Raw genomic sequence first — 8,680 nt, forward strand, 5'->3', positions numbered from 1 at the left:
CTGTCGAGGACGGCGTGTCCGACGCCGTGGGGAGACCAGCACCATCTCCTCCATACTCGTAAACGAGGTGCTTTGGAAAACGGGGGGAAAGTCGATGAGTACACTGACTACTGGGACCATTTCATTGTACTCTGGCGCACCTGAAGACCAAAAAAGGTACTGCACCTTAGCCCGGGTACCTCACCCCCTGGTACCTCGAGGAGAACTTAGAAAAATTTCGACAAATTTTTGGTGAGCTCCAGGGAAAGAGGCTGATTTTTCGCTTTTTGAGGCCGACCGCCGAACCGGCGCGGGGCGGACTCACAAGCCCCGCAGAGCCGTGGGCACTTAGTCGTTTTTTCAGAGAGGCGACACTTAGTCGTTTTTTCGAAAGTTGACACTTAGCCGTTTTTTCGAAAGTTGACACTTAGCCGTTTTTTCGAAAGTCGACACTTAGCCGTTTTTTCGAAAGTTGACACTTAGTCGTTTTTTCGAAAGTTGACACTTAGTCGTTTTTTCGCCACAATTGGCTCTGAGCTCCAGGGGGAGAGCCTGGTTTTGCCTTATTTCAGGCCGGCTGGGGAACCGGCGCGCAGCAGACACCTTCGCGCGCAAGTGCCGTGGGCACTTAGAAAATATTCGCCAAGTTGGCTCTGAGCTCCAGGCGGAGAGGCTGGTTTTGCCTTATTTCAGGCCGGCTGGGGAACCGGCGCGGGTCGGATGCACGAGCCCGCAGAGCCGTGGGCACTTTGCCGTTTTTTCAGAGAGGCGACACTTAGTCGTTTTTTCAGAGAGGCGACACTTAGTCGTTTTTTCAGAGAGGCGACACTTAGCCGTTTTTTCAGAGAGGCGACACTTAGCCGTTTTTTCAGAGAGGCGACACTTAGCCGTTTTTTCGAAAGGCGACACTTAGCCGTTTTTTCGAAAGTCGACACTTAGCCGTTTTTTCGAAAGTTGACACTTAGTCGTTTTTTCGCCACAATTGGCTCTGAGCTCCAGGGGGAGAGGCTGGTTTTGCCTTATTTCAGGCCGGCTGGGGAACCGGCGCGGGTCGGATGCACGAGCCCGCAGAGCCGTGGGCACTTAGTCGTTTTTTCAGAGAGGCGACACTTAGCCGTTTTTTCAGAGAGGCGACACTTAGCCGTTTTTTCAGAGAGGCGACACTTAGCCGTTTTTTCGAAAGGCGACACTTAGCCGTTTTTTCGAAAGTCGACACTTAGCCGTTTTTTCGAAAGTTGACACTTAGTCGTTTTTTCGCCACAATTGGCTCTGAGCTCCAGGGGGAGAGGCTGGTTTTGCCTTATTTCAGGCCGGCTGGGGAACCGGCGCGGGTCGGATGCACGAGCCCGCAGAGCCGTGGGCACTTAGTCGTTTTTTCAGAGAGGCGACACTTAGCCGTTTTTTCAGAGAGGCGACACTTAGCCGTTTTTTCAGAGAGGCGACACTTAGCCGTTTTTTCAGAGAGGCGACACTTAGCCGTTTTTTCAGAGAGGCGACACTTAGCCGTTTTTTCGAAAGGCGACACTTAGCCGTTTTTTCGAAAGTCGACACTTAGCCGTTTTTTCGCCACAATTGGCTCTGAGCTCCAGGGGGAGAGGCTGGTTTTGCCTTATTTCAGGCCGGCTGGGGAACCGGCGCGGGTCGGATGCACGAGCCCGCAGAGCCGTGGGCACTTAGTCGTTTTTTCAGAGAGGCGACACTTAGTCGTTTTTTCAGAGAGGCGACACTTAGTCGTTTTTTCAGAGAGGCGACACTTAGCCGTTTTTTCAGAGAGGCGACACTTAGCCGTTTTTTCGAAAGGCGACACTTAGCCGTTTTTTCGAAAGTCGACACTTAGCCGTTTTTTCGAAAGTTGACACTTAAGTCGTTTTTTCGAAAGTTGACACTTAGTCGTTTTTTCGCTGATTTTGCTGGGACCTCCAGGCGAGGACCGGCGTTTTTCGTCTTCCGGGTTCGACCCGGGAACCAGCGCCGAGCGGACACATTCGCTCGCAAGTGCCGTTGGCACTTAGAAAATTTTTCGTTTGTCATGAGCTCCGGGCGGAGACCGGCGTTTTTCGTCTTCCGGGTTCGACCCGGGAACCAGCGCCGAGCGGACACATTCGCTCGCAAGTGCCGTTGGCACTTAGAAAATTTTTCGTTTGTCATGAGCTCCGGGCGGAGACCGGCGTTTTTCGTCTTCCGGGTTCGACCCGGGAACCAGCGCCGAGCGGACACATTCGCTCGCTAGTGCCGTTGGCACTTAGAAAATTTTTCGTTTGTCATGAGCTCCGGGCGGAGACCGGCATTTTTCGTCATTCGAGGCCGACGGGGGAACCAGCCGGAGCGGACACGTTTGCTCGGAAGAGCCGTTGGCACTTAGAAAAAATTCCGTGTCTCGTGAGCTCCAGGGGGGACAGGCTGGTTTTATTCATCCGTAGCCGACATGGGAACCAGCGCGGAGCGGATTGGTGTTGCGCTGCCATATACCTCATCTCTCTCAGGAGTCCCCCCCTTATACGTGCCGATGGTGTTTTGGAAAACGGGGGGTAACTGGATGAGTACACTGACTAGGGGGACCAGTACACTAGCGAGTGGGACCAGTACACTGACTAGTGGGACCAACACACTATGAGCGCCTGGTACCTAAAATGGAAGTATAGAGGCCGAATTTCGGGCAAGATCACGCCGTGTTAGGCTTCCAGGACCTCGGCTAAGCAATTTTAACGGGTCGCCCGGTTCTTTTTTGATCCAGCCCGGTTCTTTTTTTTATCCAGCCCGGTTCTTTTTACACTTCCAGCTGGAGCTCGGGAGCGGCTTTTTGCACAAGATCACGCCGGGTTAGGGTTCCAGGACCTCGGCTAAGCAATTTTAACGGGCCGCCCGGTTCTTTTTTTGATCCAGCCCGGTTCTTTTTACACTTCCAGCTGGAGCTCAGCAGCGGCTTTTTGCACAAGATCACGCCGGGTTAGGCTTCCAGGACCTCGGCTAAGCACTTCTAACGGGCCCTGGTCCACCCCTGCCAGCGCATTTCAAAACTTGGCATTAATTTCGACCTAAGAGACGAAGTCTGATTTTTTTCTACCACTTGGGCGGCCTTTTTGCACCCAGAACACCCGCACCGGCACCATAAATTCGAAGGGTGCCGAGTGCGTCGGCGCAGATTCTGCGACGGAGTGACACTTCCCTCTTGTGGACATTCGGCGGTAGGTGAAATGCGCACTCGGTCTTCTCTTTTCTTTTCCTTCCAGTGAAACTTTGGCAACATTCTGCGAGCTGCTGGCTTCCAGAACCTCGGCCAAGCAGGTGGAGGATTTTTTTCCACTTCCAGCTGGAGGTGAGGAGGGACTTTTTGGGCAAGATCACGCCGACTTAGCAAGCAAGGTGGAAGTGCCAGCATGCTCCGTGGCTGGAAGTGTGGATGTGCCAGCACCCTCCCTGCCTATGGAAGTGTGGAGCTCCAGCACCCTCCCTGCCTATGGAAGTGTGGAGCTCCAGCACCCTCCCTGCCTATGGAAGTGTGGAGCTCCAGCACCCTCCCTGCCTATGGAAGTGTGGAGCTCCAGCACCCTCCCTGCCTATGGAAGTGTGGAGCTCCAGCACCCTCCCTGCCTATGGAAGTGTGGAGCTCCAGCACCCTCCCTGCCTATGGAAGTGTGGAGCTCCAGCACCCTCCCTGCCTATGGAAGTGTGGAGCTCCAGCACCCTCCCTGCCTATGGAAGTGTGGAGCTCCAGCACCCTCCCTGCCTATGGAAGTGTGGAGCTCCAGCACCCTCCCTGCCTATGGAAGTGTGGAGCTCCAGCACCCTCCCTGCCTAGGGAAGTGTGGAGCTCCAGCACCCTCCCTGCCTATGGAAGTGTGGAGCTCCAGCACCCTCCCTGCCTATGGAAGTGTGGAGCTCCAGCACCCTCCCTGCCTATGGAAGTGTGGAGCTCCAGCACCCTCCCTGCCTATGGAAGTGTGGAGCTCCAGCACCCTCCCTGCCTATGGAAGTGTGGAGCTCCAGCACCCTCCCTGCCTATGGAAGTGTGGAGCTCCAGCACCCTCCCTGCCTATGGAAGTGTGGAGCTCCAGCACCCTCCCTGCCTATGGAAGTGTGGAGCTCCAGCACCCTCCCTGCCTATGGAAGTGTGGAGCTCCAGCACCCTCCCTGCCTATGGAAGTGTGGAGCTCCAGCACCCTCCCTGCCTATGGAAGTGTGGAGCTCCAGCACCCTCCCTGCCTATGGAAGTGTGGAGCTCCAGCACCCTCCCTGCCTAGGGAAGTGTGGAGCTCCAGCACCCTCCCTGCCTATGGAAGTGTGGAGCTCCAGCACCCTCCCTGCCTATGGAAGTGTGGAGCTCCAGCACCCTCCCTGCCTATGGAAGTGTGGAGCTCCAGCACCCTCCCTGCCTATGGAAGTGTGGAGCTCCAGCACCCTCCCTGCCTATGGAAGTGTGGAGCTCCAGCACCCTCCCTGCCTATGGAAGTGTGGAGCTCCAGCACCCTCCCTGCCTATGGAAGTGTGGAGCTCCAGCACCCTCCCTGCCTATGGAAGTGTGGAGCTCCAGCACCCTCCCTGCCTATGGAAGTGTGGAGCTCCAGCACCCTCCCTGCCTATGGAAGTGTGGAGCTCCAGCACCCTCCCTGCCTATGGAAGTGTGGAGCTCCAGCACCCTCCCTGCCTATGGAAGTGTGGAGCTCCAGCACCCTCCCTGCCTATGGAAGTGTGGAGCTCCAGCACCCTCCCTGCCTATGGAAGTGTGGAGCTCCAGCACCCTCCCTGCCTATGGAAGTGTGGAGCTCCAGCACCCTCCCTGCCTATGGAAGTGTGGAGCTCCAGCACCCTCCCTGCCTATGGAAGTGTGGAGCTCCAGCACCCTCCCTGCCTATGGAAGTGTGGAGCTCCAGCACCCTCCCTGCCTATGGAAGTGTGGAGCTCCAGCACCCTCCCTGCCTATGGAAGTGTGGAGCTCCAGCACCCTCCCTGCCTATGGAAGTGTGGAGCTCCAGCACCCTCCCTGCCTATGGAAGTGTGGAGCTCCAGCACCCTCCCTGCCTATGGAAGAGCCACCTCCGCGGGCATTCTGCTCAACCACGCCGGCCCAGAGTTCCAGCCGCTCGGCTACACTCTCTCACAAGCCCCGCCTGGAGCTCCCCAGCCCGCCCCTGGTACCTCAACTACCGAGGCCAGCCGCTCGACCAGGCCGGCCCAGAGTTCCAGCCGCTCGGCTTCACTCTCTCACAAGCCCCGCCTGGAGCTCCCCAGCCCGCCCCTGGTACCTCAACTACCGAGGCCAGCCGCTCGACCAGGCCGGCCGAGAGTTCCAGCCGCTCGGCTTCACTCTCTCACAAGACCCGCCTGGAGCTCCCCGCCCCACCCCTGGTACCTCAACTACCGAGGCCAGCCGCTCGACCACGCCGGCGCAGAGTTCCAGCCGCTCGGATAAGCTCTGTCACTCACCCGCCGCGCAGCCACCGGTAACGGGGAAATGTCGCCGCCTGGCGGACACGCCGTTGTAAATGAATGGGCTTTCGCACTTAGTGCAATTTTCGCCAACTCTCTGACTGGAGCTATGGAAGTATGGAGCTATGGAGCCACCAGCCACCCAGGCTGGAGCTATGGAGCCATGGAGCTCTGGTGCTATGGAGCTCTGGAGGTATGGAGCTATGGAGCTATGGAGCTATGGAGCTATGGAGCCCTGGAGCTCTGGAGGTATAGAGCTATGGTGCTATGGAGCTCTGAAGCCATGGAGCTCTGGTGCTATGGAGCTCTGGAGGTATGGAGCTCTGGAGGTATGGAGCTATGGAGCCCTGGAGCCCTGGAGCTATGGAGCCCTGGAGCTATGGAGCCCTGGAGCCCTGGAGCTATGGAGCCCTGGAGCTATGGAGCTATGGAGCCCTGGAGCTATGGAGCTATGGAGCTCTGGTGCTATGGAGCTATGGAGCTCTGGTGCTATGGAGCTATGGAGCTCTGGTGCTATGGAGCTATGGAGCTCTGGTGCTATGGAGCTATGGAGCTCTGGTGCTATGGAGCTATGGAGCTCTGGTGCTATGGAGCTATGGAGCTCTGGTGCTATGGAGCTATGGAGCTCTGGTGCTATGGAGCTATGGAGCTCTGGTGCTATGGAGCTATGGAGCTATGGAGCTCTGGTGCTATGGAGCTATGGAGCTCTGGTGCTATGGAGCTATGGAGCTCTGGTGCTATGGAGCTATGGAGCTCTGGTGCTATGGAGCTCTGGTGCTATGGAGCTATGGAGCTCTGGTGCTATGGAGCTCTGGAGCTCTGGAGGTATGGAGCTATGGAGCCACCAGCCAGCACCCTCCGTGGCTGGATCAATGGAAGTGTTTTAGGTACCAGGCAGCCAAAGGGCCGAGGCCTCACGCTCGACCACGCCGGCGCAGAGTTCCAGCCGCTCGGATAAGCTCTGTCACTCACCCGCCGCGCAGCCACCGGTAACGGGGAAATGTCGCCGCCTTGTGGACACGCCGTTGTAAATGAATGGGCTTTCGCACTTAGTGCAATTTTAGCCAACTCTCTGACTGGAGCTATGGAAGTATGGAGCTATGGAGCCACCAGCCACCCAGGCTGGAGCTATGGAGCTATGGAGCTCTGGTGCTATGGAGCTATGGAGCTCTGGTGCTATGGAGCTATGGAGCTCTGGTGCTATGGAGCTATGGAGCTCTGGTGCTATGGAGCTATGGAGCTCTGGTGCTATGGAGCTATGGAGCTCTGGTGCTATGGAGCTATGGAGCTCTGGTGCTATGGAGCTATGGAGCTCTGGTGCTATGGAGCTATGGAGCTCTGGTGCTATGGAGCTATGGAGCTCTGGTGCTATGGAGCTATGGAGCTCTGGTGCTATGGAGCTATGGAGCTATGGAGCCACCAGCCAGCACCCTCCGTGGCTGGATCAATGGAAGTGTTTTAGGTACCAGGCAGCCAAAGGGCCGGGGCCTCACGCTCGACCACGCCGGCGCAGAGTTCCAGCCGCTCGGATAAGCTCTGTCACTCACCCGCCACGCAGCCACCGGTAACGGGGAAATGTCGCCGCCTGGCGGACACGCCGTTGTAAATGAATGGGCTTTCGCACTTAGTGCAATTTTCGCCAACTCTCTGACTGGAGCTATGGAAGTATGGAGCTATGGAGCCACCAGCCACCCAGGCTGGAGCTATGGAGCTCTGGAGGTATGGAGCTATGGAGCCCTGGAGCTATGGAGCTATGGAGCCCTGGAGCTATGGAGCCCTGGAGCTATGGAGCTATGGAGCTCTGGTGCTATGGAGCTATGGAGCTCTGGTGCTATGGAGCTATGGAGCTCTGGTGCTATGGAGCTATGGAGCTCTGGTGCTATGGAGCTATGGAGCTCTGGTGCTATGGAGCTATGGAGCTCTGGTGCTATGGAGCTATGGAGCTCTGGTGCTATGGAGCTATGGAGCTCTGGTGCTATGGAGCTATGGAGCTCTGGTGCTATGGAGCTATGGAGCTATGGAGCCACCAGCCAGCACCCTCCGTGGCTGGATCAATGAAAGTGTTTTAGGTACCAGGCAGCCAAAGGGCCGGGGCCTCACGCTCGACCACGCCGGCGCAGAGTTCCAGCCGCTCGGATAAGCTCTGTCACTCACCCGCCACGCAGCCACCGGTAACGGGGAAATGTCGCCGCCTGGCGGACACGCCGTTGTAAATGAATGGGCTTTCGCACTTAGTGCAATTTTCGCCAACTCTCTGACTGGAGCTATGGAAGTATGGAGCTATGGAGCCACCAGCCACCCAGGCTGGAGCTCTGGTGCTATGGAGCTATGGAGCTCTGGTGCTATGGAGCTATGGAGCTCTGGTGCTATGGAGCTATGGAGCTCTGGTGCTATGGAGCTATGGAGCTCTGGTGCTATGGAGCTATGGAGCTCTGGTGCTATGGAGCTATGGAGCTCTGGTGCTATGGAGCTATGGAGCTCTGGTGCTATGGAGCTATGGAGCTCTGGTGCTATGGAGCTATGGAGCTCTGGTGCTATGGAGCTATGGAGCTCTGGTGCTATGGAGCTATGGAGCTCTGGTGCTATGGAGCTATGGAGCTATGGAGCCACCAGCCAGCACCCTCCGTGGCTGGATCAATGGAAGTGTTTTAGGTACCAGGCAGCCAAAGGGCCGGGGCCTCACGCTCGACCACGCCGGCGCAGAGTTCCAGCCGCTCGGATAAGCTCTGTCACTCACCCGCCACGCAGCCACCGGTAACGGGGAAATGTCGCCGCCTGGCGGACACGCCGTTGTAAATGAATGGGCTTTCGCACTTAGTGCAATTTTCGCCAACTCTCTGACTGGAGCTATGGAAGTATGGAGCTATGGAGCCACCAGCCACCCAGGCTGGAGCTATGGAGCTCTGGAGGTATGGAGCTATGGAGCCCTGGAGCTATGGAGCTATGGAGCCCTGGAGCTATGGAGCCCTGGAGCTATGGAGCTATGGAGCTCTGGTGCTATGGAGCTATGGAGCTCTGGTGCTATGGAGCTATGGAGCTCTGGTGCTATGGAGCTATGGAGCTCTGGTGCTATGGAGCTATGGAGCTCTGGTGCTATGGAGCTATGGAGCTCTGGTGCTATGGAGCTATGGAGCTCTGGTGCTATGGAGCTATGGAGCTCTGGTGCTATGGAGCTATGGAGCTCTGGTGCTATGGAGCTATGGAGCTATGGAGCCACCAGCCAGCACCCTCCGTGGCTGGATCAATGGAAGTGTTTTAGGTACCAGGCAGCCAA

Source organism: Syngnathus leptorhynchus, unplaced genomic scaffold, assembly GCF_054491065.1.
Source record: "Syngnathus leptorhynchus isolate UIUO unplaced genomic scaffold, UIUO_Slep HiC_scaffold_73, whole genome shotgun sequence".
NCBI lineage: Eukaryota > Metazoa > Chordata > Actinopteri > Syngnathiformes > Syngnathidae > Syngnathus > Syngnathus leptorhynchus.